We start from the raw sequence: 13876 nt of genomic DNA, 5'->3' as shown, positions 1-13876 counted from the left end.
TAAAGGTTCCTGCATTGTATAATGGAAAAGCTGCTGTGTAAAAGCCAGATCCTAACTGGGGCTGGGTAGCTGCTTTCAAACTCCAGCCTCACAGGTATTACTGTCACTTTTATTTACCTCTAGCATGGGGACCCAGTGGTGCCCAGGTTATTTGAGAAAGGCATTGTGTGCCAAGGTTGGTCTTTATCAGTTTTTTATGTGGCTTGCAGTGGTCTCAGGAAGTTAGTGAAGGTACTACGAGTCCCATCGTCCATGGTCCAACCTCCTCCAAACAGCACCAGGATATAGAGTGGGTCATGGGGGCTCTGTGTGCCAAGTTTGGTCTTGATCAGTCATTGGATAAGGATTGCAGCGATCTCGGGATGTGAGTGAAGGTACTTCTAGCCCCATCATCCATGGTCCATCCTCCTCCAAAATGCACCGAGATATAGAGGGTGTCATGGGGACTCTGTGTGCCAAGTTTGGCCTTGATCAGTCATTGAATGAGGGCCGTTGTGGTCTCAGGAAGTGAGTGAAGGTACTGCAAGTCCCATTATCCATAGTCCGTCCTCCCCCAAACCACACCAGAGTGTTGAGTTGGCCAGGGGGCTCTCTGTGCCAAGTTTGGTCTTCATCAGTCATTGGATGAGGGTTGCAGTGGTCTCGGGAAGTGAGTGGAGGTACTTCAAATCCCATCATCCATGGTTCTTCCTCCTCCAAACTGCAGTGGAATGTAAAATGGGTCATGGGGCTCTGTGTGCCAAGTTTGGTCTTTATCGTCTTTGTTGGGGACCACCATGGTCTGTGGGAACTGAATGGTTTGAAAGTACTACAAATCCTCTCATCCTTTGTCTGTCCTCCCCCTAACCTCACCAGAATGTAAAGGGGGACATGGGGGTTATGGCAAGTTTGGTCAAGGTCCATCACCCATGCTGGTCACAGTGGCCTTTGAAAGTGGCAGCCAATCAGAAAGCTGCCACATACACCTCCACATACAAACATACATACATACATTCACTTTTATGATATACTAGCTTGGGGACCCGGCACTGCCTGGGTTATTTGAGATAGGCATTGTTTGTCTGTTCTGTAGTTTTAGTCTAGATCCAATGTCTGGTGGTTCAGTGGGTGTGGGTGAACTACAACTCTCATATGCAAGTCCCATCGTCCATCGTCCATCCTCCTCCACACTGCACCAGGATGGTAGGTGGGTCATGGGGGCTTTGTGTGTCAAGTTTCTTCTTGATCAGTCATTGGTGTGGATCACAGTGGTCTCGGGAAGTGAATGAAGTCACCTTCAACAACTTTCAACCCTAAGAGTGAGAGACCTCCAAGATACTCCATCATCAGCTATTCTACTCAAGTCTTGCAAACTCGAGGTCCTGACTTACTTAGCTATCTATTCGTGGTATTTACTTACTTAGGCAATCCCTCATAGCTCGAGGATGATTGTCTTCCAGGTGTAGTGTCTTGGCAGTGAGTCCATAGGTGGCTGTGGAGCCCTGTTCTTGATCCGCATCTTCTCTTGCAGTGAGGACATCAGTTTCCAAACGGAAGGCGGTCCTGGTCAGGGTTGGCTTGATGTACCTTCCTCTTGGCACATTTCTCCCTTTCACCCTCCGTTTGTGCCTCTTCAAATTCTGCAGCACTGCTGGTCACAGCTGACCTCCAGTTATAGCACTCAAGGGTCAGGGCTTCTCCGAATGAAGCAGAGAGTGCTTGAGGACCGGGATACCCATAGGGATACCAAAGTGCTTGTTTATAAAGCTATTGTCCTCCCAACTCTGCTATATGCCTGTGAAACGTGGACTGTCTACAGACGTCATACACAGCTCCTAGAACGATTCCATCAGCACTGCCTCCGAAAAATCTTGCAAATCTCTTGGGAAGAAGACAGGCAGACAAATGTCAGTGAGACAAATGGAAGAGGCAAAGACCACTAGCGCTGAAGTGATGCTCCTCTGCCATCAACTCCACTGGAATTGGCCACATTGTCCGAATGCCGAATCAACATCTCCCAAAGCAGTTATTCTATTCCGAACTCAAGAACTATCACAACCTACTTTGCCAGAGTGTCACATGAAACATTTTCAGGGAGGATTCAGGATAGGGTAGCTGTCCTGTGATTTCTCCATGGATTTGAATCCATGCTGCTTCTTGAATCTTCAGTGCCATCCAACACTGCCGAGGAGTCCGGTGGCATCACTTTCTCTGGATGGCCATCTGTCGGGAGGGCTTGGGTTGTGTCTTCCTGCCTGGCAGAAGGGGGTTGGATTGGATGGCCCTTGGTGGCCTCTTCCAACCCTATGACTCAATGTTTCGATAGGTCAACAGGTGACTTGACGGCACATGTCCGCACGTACCCATCGTGCCATCTCTCGGCCTTCCCTTCCCCAGGCTGAACTCTCAGAAGGCTTGATTTCCAGATGATTACATGAAACAACGTTCTCGCCCATCCCACGCTCGATTCCAGTGGGCACCCTTTGGATGACTCACCCGTGTGTTTGCGGTGTGTCACCCCTTCTCTCCTTCCCTCGCCCTTCTGCCCTTTCTTCCTTGGCCTCCTTTAACTCTGATCTTCCTGTCCCAATGACCTAGATATTTTCCCTCTCCCTGCTCCCCATCTCACATGCATCCCTTAAATGCTTTCGGCACAGATCTAGCAGATGCTGCCTCTGCTGAGCAGAGAAGAGGAACAGAAAACCCATCTGGTCCCATTGCAAAGGATCTGGTGGCAGTCAGGGTGCAATTTGGGGATGGAAAGGGGGTACCTCTCTCCTTCCTTGGCTGCTTTAAGTGGAGGCTCCAGTTCCCTGTGCCTGTCTCTCTGTATTTCCCAACCTTTAAATGTTAAAAGGATCTAGGCACGCATAGATCATGAAATATAAAAATGGAGGCAGGGAGATATAGAGGTAGGTGTGGATATAAATACAGATGGAGACGAATCGCTATAGATAGCTTGGGAACATGAAAGCGGGCATCTGGCAAGCGACTTGCGCGTGTGCCGTGGTCCCCGGCAGAAAAGGTTGGACATTTTGGTCTGATGTGGAAGTCCATTTTCAGCTGAGCATTGCAAGGGCATAGCTGCGTGCACATTGTCATATAGGGTACATGGAGATGCCCTTACTTACTTACTAACTTACTTAGGCAATCCCTCATTGTCCGAGGAGTATAGTCTTCCAAGATCAGTGTACTGGGGGAGCCATAGGTGACTGTGGAGCCCTATTCTTGACCTGCCTGTTGTCACACAGTGAGGGCATCAGTTTCCAGGTGGAAGGTGGTCCTGGTCAGGGTTGGCTTGATGCACCTTCCTCTTGGCATGTTTCTCTCTTTTGCACTCCATTCGTGCCTCTACAAATTCTTCAGCACTGCTGGTCACAGCTGACCTCCATTCTACAGATGTCACATGCAACTCTTGGAATGATTCCATCAGCGCCGCCTCAGGAAAATCCTGCAAATCTCTTGGGAAGACAAGTGGACAAATGTCAGCGTGCTGGAAGAAGCAAAAACCACCAACATTGAAGGAATGGTCCCCCGCCATCAACTCCGCTGGACCGGCCACATTGTACAGATGCCTGACCACCATCTCCCAGAGCAGTTGCGCTACTCCGAACTCAAGAACTCTTGGCACATTTCTCTCTTTCACCCTTCATTCATGCCTCTTCAAATTCTGCAGCACTGCTGGTCACAGCTGACCTCCAGCTGGAGCGCTCAAGGGCCAGGGCTTCCCAGTTCTCAGTGTCTATGCCAGAGTTTTTAACATTGGCTTTGAGCCCATCTTTAAATCTCTTTTCCTGCCCACCAACCTTCTGTTTGCTGTTCTTGAGTTTGGAGTAGAGCAACTGCTTTGGGAGAAGGTGGCCGAGCATCTGGACAATGTGGCCAGCCCAGTTGATGGTGGAGGACCATTGCTTCAATGCTGGTGGTCTTTGCTTCTTCCAGCATTCTGGCATTTGTCCGCCTGTGTTCCCAAGAGATTTGCAGGATTTTCCAGAGGCAGCACTGATGGAATCGCTCCAGGAGATGTATGTTTGCACATTGTAGTGATGCATTTTGTATCTGGGTTACACATCATTGCAATTCATGAATGGGGCTCAATGCATCAGATCCCACCTGATCTTAGAAGCTAAGCAGGGTCAGCCCTGGTTAGGACATGGGTGGGTGGGGGGACCAAGGAATCCCGGGTGTTGCAGGCCACATTTCACAGGAAGGAGTTGGCAAAACCTTGCTTAAGAAAATCCTATGAAATTCATGAATAACCATAAATTAAGAGCAGACTTGAAGGCAAATACACACACACATATGTATAGAATCATAGACTCAAAGAGTGGGAAGAGACCTCATGGGCCATCCAGTCCAACCCCTTTCTGCCAAGAAGCAGGAATATTGCATTCAATTCACCCATGACAGATGGGCATCGAGCCTCTATTTAAAAGCTTCCAAAGAAGGAGCCTCCACCACACTCTGGGTCAGAGAGTCCCACTGCTGAACGGTTCTCACAGTCAGGAAGTTCTTCCTCATTTTCAGATGGAATCTCCTTTCTTGTAGTTTGTAGAAGAACCTAGCATCTAAGTATCTTAAAGGATACACACATCGCATCTGTTTTCAGAAGCTAAGCAGAGTCAAGACTAGTTAGAACTAGGAAGAGAGACTGCCGTTGAACACCAGGTACGTTTGTTGACATTTCACAGGGAGGAGATGGCAAAATCACCTCTTGAGTCTTCCTTGTTTTGAAAAACTATAAGATTCATGGGTTGCCATAAATCAACAGACAATTTAAAAAACACATACACAGAGAAGAAGTGCACAATTCTCATGTCATTTAATCTGTGTGAAGCTTCATTGCATCTCTCCGTGATGTAGGATCTCAGCCAAAAACAAGGGACAGAAGTAAAGAATCCAGCAGCATCTTTAAGACTAACTGGTTAATTTTAGCCTGCACTTTCACAGATTTCAATCCACGTCCTCAGATGTCCTTAAATGCATCGTAATCTAATGAAAACTGAAACTGAAAAGAAAGATGGCTTTCTATTCTGCTTTCTTTGCTGCATCCACACTGTGTATTTATAGCAGTTTGACACCACATTAACTGCAGTGGCTTGATGGTGGCCATCTGTCAGGGGTGCTTTGAATGTGATTTTCCTGCTTCTTGGAAGAGGGTTGGACTGGATGGCCAACAAGGTCTCTTCCAACTCCTATGTGGCATTCTGAAGTTTGTAGTTTTTCTGAGCTATCTAACCTTATCTGTCAGAGATCACAGCAAACTAGAAATTCCAGGAGTCCCTGGATGGAGACATGGCACTTAAAGTGGGGTCAAACTGCTACAATTCTGCAGCGTGGATGAGAAGTTTGCCCAGCTTTATTTGCTGAATGAGAGAGCACACAAAAGAATTTTGGAGCTCTCCATGGTCCTGAACGCCATCTCCAAAACAGGTTCTACACTTCGCCTTTAAACCTCAGAGTTCAGTGGCATCTACACTGTAGCATTAATGCAGTTTGATTCCACTTTAACTGCTATGGGACCCCAGAAGTTGTAATTTAGCTCCAGCACTCTTTGGCAGAGAAGACAAAAGGCCTTGTCAAACTCCAACTCCCTTGAATCCATTGCCTTGAACCATGGCAGTTAAAGTGGAGTCAAACTGCATTAACCCTACAGTGTAGACCAGGCATGGGCCAACTTGGGCCCTCCAGGTGTTTTGGACTCCAACTCCCACAATTCCTAACAGCCTACCGGCTGTTAGGAATTGTGGGAGTTGGAGTCCAAAACACCTGGAGGGCCCAAGTTGGCCCATGCCTGGTCTAGACGCAGGCAGTTTTGCATAGCGCTTTGCTCATTGGATTACAAATCAAGACCATTACACTGGCTTTCTTAATAGACTAGCTGTACCCGCCATGCATTGCTGTGGCCAACCTTCCCTCTCTCTTTCTCTTCTTTCTTTCTCTCCTTCCTTCCCTCCCTCCCTCTTTCCTTCCTTCCCTTTTTTCATTCTTTCTTTCTCTCCTTCCTTCCTTCTCTTCTTCTTCCCTTCCTTCATCCCACCTTTTCTTTCCATTGCTCTTTCTCCCCTTTCTTCCTTCTCTACCTATTCCTGGATTGCAACTCCCAGCAGTCCTCATGATTGATCTGTCTACCTACCTATCTATTTCTATCTAATCTATCTATCTGGAGGACTGCTGGAAGTTGCAGTCCAGGAATAGGAAATTGGAAATCTGCAAGGATTGGGATGCTCTCAAAGAAATCCAAGGAGAAGAAAGCTTGCAGCTTGGAAACAGGGCATTGGGATCATCCTCCTCTCCTAAAGGGCCTTGTCTAGGGGATGCTGGGAGCTGTAGTCTGGAAGAGAGTGTGGATATGCTGTTGTGTGTTTTGTTCTCCAGGGGGAATAGTTTTTGCTCATGCGCTTTAGCATCTTTTTGCTTTTTTGGCTTTTTAAATCCCTTCTGCTGTGTTTTTCAGTGTTTTTAGGAGTGATGGGCACTTGTTGGCCTGAGAGGTGTATTCTATCCAAATTTGGTATCAATTCGTCCATTGGTTTTTGAGTTCTGTTAATCCCACAAATGAACATTACATTTTTATTTATATAGATTACTAGCCGTCTCCTGCCACACGTTGCTGTGGCCCACTCTGGTGGTCATGGGGGTTCTATGTGGGAGATTTGGCCCAATTTTATCGTTGGTGGGGTTCAGAATGCTCTTTGACTGTAGGTGAACTATAAATCCCAGCAACTAAAACTCCCAAATGTCAAAATTCTATTTTTCCCAAACTCCACCAGTGTTCAAATTTGGACATATTGAGTATTTGTGTAGAGTTTGGTCCAGATCCATCATTGTTTGAGTCCACAGTGCTTTCTGGATGTAGGTGAACTACAACTCCCAAACTCAAGGTCAATGCCCACCAAACCCTTCTAGGGCTCTCTGTTGGTCATGGGAGTTCTGCATGGGAAGTTTGCCCCAATTCTGTCGTTGATGGGTTTCAGCATGCTCTTTGATTGTAGGTGAACTATAAATCCCAGCAACCACATCTCCCAAATGTCAAGGTCTATTTTCCCCAAACTCCACCAGTGTTCGCATTTGGACATATTGAGTATTCGTGTAGAGTTTGGTCCAGATCCATCATTGTTTGAGTCCACAGTGCTCTCTGGATGCAGGTGAACTACAACTCCCAAACTCAAGGTCAATGCCCACCAAACCCTTCTAGTGTAATAATAATAATAATAATAATAATAATAATAATAATAATCCTTTATTTATACCCCGCTACCTGTTGGTCATGGGTGTTCTGTGTGCCAAGTTTGGTTCAATGCCATCATTGGTGGAGTTTAGAATGCTCTTTGATTGCAGGTGAACTATAAATCCCAGCAACTACAACTCCAAAATGACAAAATTCAATTTTTTTGAGTGAAGGACATACATTGGGTTGTTAGGTGTCTTATGTCCAAATTTGGTGTCAATTCCCCCAGTGGTTTTTGCGTTCATAGAATCATAGAATCAAAGAGTTGGAAGAGACCTCATGGGCCATCCAGTCCAACCCCATTCTGCCAAGAAGCAGGAGTATTGCATTCAAATCACCCCTGACAGATGGCCATCCAGCCTCTGCTTAAAAGCTTCCAAAGAAGGAGCCTCCACCACACTCCAGGGCAGAGAGTTCCACTGCTGAACGGCTCTCACAGTCAGGAAGTTCTTCCTCATGTTCAGGTGGAATCTCCTCTCTTGTAGTTTGAAGCCATTCTTCCATTGCGTCCTAGTCTGCAGGGAAGCAGAAAACAAGCTTGCTCCCTCCTCCTCCCTGTGGCTTCCTCTCACATATTTATACATGGCTATCATATCCCCTCTCAACCTTCTCTTCTTCAGGCTAAACATGCCCAGCTCCTTAAGCCGCTCCTCATAGGGCTTGTTCTCCAGACCTTTTATCATTTTAGTCGCTCTCCTCTGGACACATTCCCACAAACAAACATTACATTTTATTTATATAGATAATTGAAATGTGAATCAGAAACAGGGTGAGATAGAAGTGAAGGTTTGCTATTGGAATTTCTCAGCGGAGTTAAAGTGTGTCTGTTTGCGAAGGAGATTTCGAGAAGGTTCAGATAATTATATAAATGCGGATTCCAAATCTAATTTGGCGGCTCTCGAAATGTCAGGAAAGAATCTCATGCCGTGTGTCTGTTTCTATGAAAAGGGAGAGAGAGAGAGAGGCTGCAGAGAGAGAGGAGAAGTATAAATAGGATTACAGCCATCTAAATGGTTGTTGAAAACTACCAAGAAGTGGAGAGAGAGAGATTGAGAAAGAGATTTTAGAGAGAGAAACATATTCACTTAGATCTATTATTGTCAAGGATGCATTTTAGATTTTAGATAGGAATGGATTGCTTTTGCTAATTGAAAACTATCAATTTTAAACCTCCATGTATGGACAGTAATTGTTTTAATCTTTTAATATATGTGTTTTAATGGCTTTATCTATATATTTTAACTACATTGACTTTAGCCTTGAAAAGAGGCAGGTAAGAGATGGTGGTGGTGGTGGTGGTGGTGGTGGTGGTGGTGATGATGATGATGATACGAGGGTTGAATGAAAAGTAATGCCTCCACCTTCGTAACTCAACAGATGGCAGTAGTGGTTTGCAGCAGGTACTGGCTTGTTCAGTAGACTCTCCTCTGCAGTTCCATTTTGGCAGGAAGCCTTAGTATTGGTTGGATGAAAAGTAATGCCTCCACCTTCGTAACTCCTCAACAGATGACTCTACTGGTATGCAGCAGGCACTGGCTTGTTCAGTAGACTCTCATCTGCAGTTCCATTTTGGCAGGAAGCCTTAGCATTGGTTGAATGAAAAGTAATGCCTCCACCTTCGTAACTATTTATTATTTATTTATTTAAAGTTTTCTATACCGATCTTCTCACCTACAAGAGGGACTCAGATCCGGTTCACAACATGTGTTCATGTACAAAAATACAAACCACACAATGCATCATCATTACACAATTAAAAACATATTACAATACAACATCGTCATCATCACACTTATATAGCCACGTCGTCAAAGCATTCCTGGTAATAATTCACAGTTATTCATTCTCCTTCCATGTGGACCAAAGTTGACTCAGTTATGAAAGGCCGCATTCCATAGCCAAGTCTTTGTTAGCTTCCTGAATGTCAGGAGGGAGGGAGCAGTTCTAATCTCCTGCGGGAGGGAGTTCCAAAGCCAGGGAGCCACCATCGAGAAGGCCCTGTCTCTCGTCCCCTTCTCAACAGATGACTGTACTGGTATGTGGCAGGTACTGGCTTGTTCAGTAGACTCTCCTCTGCAGTTCCATTTTGGCAGGAAGCCTTAGCATTGGTTAAATGAAAAGTAATGCCTCCACCTTTGTAACTCCTCAACAGATGACTGTACTGGCTTGTTCAGTAGACTCTCCTCTGCAGTTCCATTTTGGCAAGAAGCCTTAGCATTGGTTGAATGAAAAGTAATGCCTCCACCTTCGTAACTCCTCAACAGATGGCAGTACTGATATGCAGCAAGTACTGGCTTGTTCAGTAGACTCTCCTCTACAGTTCTATTTTGGAAAGAAGCCTTAGCATTGAATGGTTGTGTTGTTGAAGTGCAAAGTATGGAACCCTGCATAGTCGGTCAGTCAATGCGACTTAAGCAACGTGCAGTCATTGCATTCTTGGTAGCAGTAAGTGTCACCCCAAAGGAGATTCATCAGAGGATGCAAGCTGTTTAGGGTGATTGTGTTGATGTGAGTAATGTGCATCATTGGGCAAGTAAGTTTAAAGATGTTGAGGTGGGAACATCTGACTTGCATGACAAACAAAGAGTTGGACGTCCGGTGAAAGCAACCACCGAGTTTCACAAGCAAAAGGTTGACAGATTGATTCAGGACAATCATTGTATCAGAGAGAAATTTCAAGCATAATCGGCATTTCACAATAACGTGTGGGTCACATTATTGCTTTGCTTGGATATCGGAAGATCTGTGCATGATGGGTTGCGGAGACAGAGTCTCAACTTCTTCAGAAAACTTGTTCATCATTGGAAGAAATGTATCCAATTGTCTGGTGATTATGTTGAGAAGTGAATAGTGGTAGTTAAAGCGCACATTCTAAGGATTATTTCTGCGTTTGATTTATTAAAATATACCCATCCAAACCCAAGTAACGAAGGTGGAGGCATTACTTTTCATTCAACCCTCATATATTCGATTATAAAGAACTCAATACAATTGCTAGAAAAACAACACATTTATGCCCTTCTTGTCTCTCTTGAGGGCCCCCTGGTAGTGCAGCAGTTTAAACCACTGAGCTGCTGAACTTTGTTGACAGAAAGGTTGGCAGTTTGAATCCAGGGAGCGGGGTGAGCTCCCACTGTTAGCTCCAGCTTCTGCCAACCTAGCAGTTCTAAAACATTTAAATGTGAGTAGATCAATAGGTACTGCTTCTGTGGGAAGGTAATGGCATTCCATGCAGTCATGCTCGCCATATGACCTTGGAGGTGTCTAGGGACAATGCTGGCTCTTTGGCTTAGACACAACTAGACTTAATGTCAAGGGGAAACCTTTACCTTTACCTTTGAGACCCAAAGCAGCATCAAGATACAATAGCAAAACAAATAAGCAAGGTTTTGTGATATATATATATATATATATAATACTAAACTTACATGGCCGCATCCTACCTACTACTATGAACTAGAAATCTACAAACACAAAAACAAAACACACACCTACATAAACTAAACTAACAAGCAAACAGGAAAATAATTCTACGAACCTCCCACTCACAATTGGATGGTTTTTATCCCTTATTTTTCTACTCCCTGTAACTGGTGTTACATAACCACGCTTCTACTCTTGGACATTGTTGATGTTGTTGTTGTTGTTGTTTCCTTTCCTAGCTGTCCTCATGAATCAAAGTGAAGAACAACCACATATTTTTACAAAACAGCTTGTACAAGCTGTGAAAAACTCATAACCTAAGGTGCACCTACATTGCAGAATGAATGCAGTTTGAGACCTCTTTAAGGGAATCTTGGGATTTGTAGTTCTGGAGGTTCTTTCGCTGCCTAAGAGTGCTGGTGACTCCAAACTACAAATCCCAGGATTCCATAGCCTTGAGCCGTGGCAGATTGAGTGGTCTCAAGCTGCATTAATTCAACAGTGAAGATGCACCCTAAATATCTCCCAAACTACAACTCCCAGGAGTTCACAGCATTGAACCAGGGGAGTTAAAGTGGTATGAAACTACATTCATTCTACAGTGGAGATGCAGCCCTAGTGAAAACATCCCAGGGAGCAGGGAAGAGAGATGTGTGTTTTGTGAATGTATCAGAAGAAGGAAGGGAGAAGGAGATAGAGAGAGGGGTGGATGGGAGAGGTTGGGAGATGGAGAGAAGGAAGGAGAGAGCAAGAGAGGGATGAATTGGAGGAAGAGAGAGATGGAGGAAGAAAGAGAGAGTGGGTGAGGGAGAGAGAAAGAAAGAAATGAAAGGAAGTAGAGGGATGCAGAGATGGAGGGATGGGTGGATAGATGGAGGAAAAAAGATATGGGAATGAAGAGATAAAATGATAAAGGGTAATAGATAAAGAGAGAAGAGGAGATGGAGGGAAGGAGAGAGAAAGGGAAAGAGAGGGATGCATGGATGGATAGGTGGATGAAGAAAATAGAGGGGATGGATGGAGGAAAAGAGGGAAATGGAGGAAGAAAAACAGAGTGGATAGATGGATGGATTGATGGAGGAATATAGAGAGAAATGAAGAGAGAGAGAGAGATGGATGGATGGATGGATGGAGGAACAGAGAGATATGGAGGAAGAAAGAGAGGGGACAAAAAGAGGGAAGGAATGAGATAGAAAGGGTGATGAGAGAGAGAGATGTAGGGAAGGAGAGAGAAAGAAAGATGAAGGGGGGAAAAAGGGAAAGAAAGGGAAAGAGGGATGCAGGGATGGATGGATGCTTGAATGGAGGAAGAAAAGAGAGGGAGAGAGAATAAGAGATAGAGATGAAGACAAGGAGAGAGAAAGAGAAATAAAGAGGGGGAGGAGATGAAGGAAAGAGAAAGGGAAAGAAAGAATGAGAGGGGTGCAGAAATGGATGGATGGAGGAAGGAAGAAAAGAGAGGAAGAGAGGGGGAGGGAGGGAAGGAATGAATGAATGATAGAGAAGGTGGAGAGAGATGAAGGGAAGGAGAAAGAAAGAGAAATAAAGAGAGGGGGGACATGAAGGAGGTAAAGGGAAAGAAAGGCAGAGAGGAATGCATAGATGGATGGAGACAGAATAGAGAGGGAGGGAGGAAGAAAGAGCGAGAGGAGGGATGAAGGGAAGGAGAGAGAAAGGAAAAGAGGGATGCAGGGATGGATGGAGGAACAAAAGAGGGAGGGGAGGGAATGAGAGATAGAGAGGATGATGAAGAGAGAGGGATGAAGGGAAGGAGAGAGATGGAGGGAGAAAAGAGAGAGAGGGAGGAAGAGAAGGAATGAGAGATAGAGAAGGTGATGAAGAGAGGGGGGATGAAGGGAAGGAGAGAGAAAGAGAAGAGAGATGCAGGGATGCAAGGATGGATGGATGGAGGGAGAAAAGAGATAAGGGAGGGAGAGAAGGAATGAGAGAAAGAGAAGGTGATGAAGAGAGAGGAGGGATGAAGGGAAGGAGAGAGAAAGAGAAGGAGAGATGCAGGGATGGAGGGATGGATGGATGGAGGAAGAAAAGAGAGGGAGGGGAGAAGGAATGAGAGATAGAGAAGGTGATGAAGAGAGAGGAGGGGAAGGATGAAGGGAAGGAGAGAGAAAGAAAAGAGAGCTGCAAGGATGGATGGATGGAGGAAGAAAAGAGAAAGAGGGAGGGAGAGAAGGAATGAGAGATAGAGAAGGTGATGAAGAGAGAGGGGGATGAAGGGAAGGAGAGAAAGGGAAGGAGGAATGCAGGGATGGAGGGATGAATGGAGGAACAAAAGAAAGAGGGGGAGGGGGAGGAGGAATGGGAGAAAGAGAAGGTGATGAAGAGAGAGAGGTGATGAAGGGAAGGAGAGAGAAAGAGAAGGAGAGATGCAGGGATGGAGGGATGGATGGAGGGAGAAAAGGGATAGGGGAGGGAGAGAAGGAATGGGAGAAACGGAAGGTGATGAAGAGAGAGGGGGAATGAAGGGAAGGAGAGAGAAAGAGAAAGGGAAGGAGAGATGCAGGGATGGAGGGATGGATGGAGGAAGAAAAGAAAGAGGGAGGGAGAGAAGGAATGAGAGATAGAGAAGATGATGAGGAGAGGGAGGGAGGGAGGGAGGGAGGGATGAAGGGGAGAAAAGAGAAAGGGAAGAAGGAATGCAGAGATGGAGGGATGGATGGATGGAGGAAGAAAAGAAAGAGGGCGAAGGAATGAGAGATAGAGAAGATGATGAAGAGAGAGGGGGAGGGAGGGATGAAGGAGAGAGAAAGAGAAAAGGAAGGAGAGATGCAGGGATGGATTGATGGGGGGAGAAAAGAGAGAGGGGAGGGAGAGAAGGAATGAGAGAAAGAGAAGGTGATGAAGAGAGAGGGGGGATGAAGGGAAGGATAGAGAAAGGGAAAAGGAAGGAGAGATGCAGGGATGGAGGGATCGATGGAGGAAGAAAAGAGAGAGGGGAGGGAGAGAAGGAATGGATGAAGGAATAAAAGAAAGAGGGGGAGGGAGAGAAGGAATGAGAGATAGAGAGGGTGATGAAGAGAGAGCGGGATGAAGGGAAGGAGAGAGGAAGAGAAAGGGAAGGAGAGATGCAGGGATGGAGGGATGGATGAAGGAAGAAAAGAGATAGGGGAGGGAGAGAAGGAATGGATGAAGGAATAAAAGAAAGAGGGGGAGGGAGAGAAGGAATGAGAGAAAGAGAAGGCGATGAAGAGAGAAAGGGATGAAGGAGAGAGAAAGAGAAAGGGA

This window comes from Anolis sagrei, chromosome 5, assembly GCF_037176765.1.
Source record: "Anolis sagrei isolate rAnoSag1 chromosome 5, rAnoSag1.mat, whole genome shotgun sequence".
In the NCBI taxonomy this organism is placed as follows: Eukaryota; Metazoa; Chordata; class Lepidosauria; order Squamata; family Dactyloidae; genus Anolis; species Anolis sagrei.
This window is presented reverse-complemented; position numbering follows the sequence as displayed.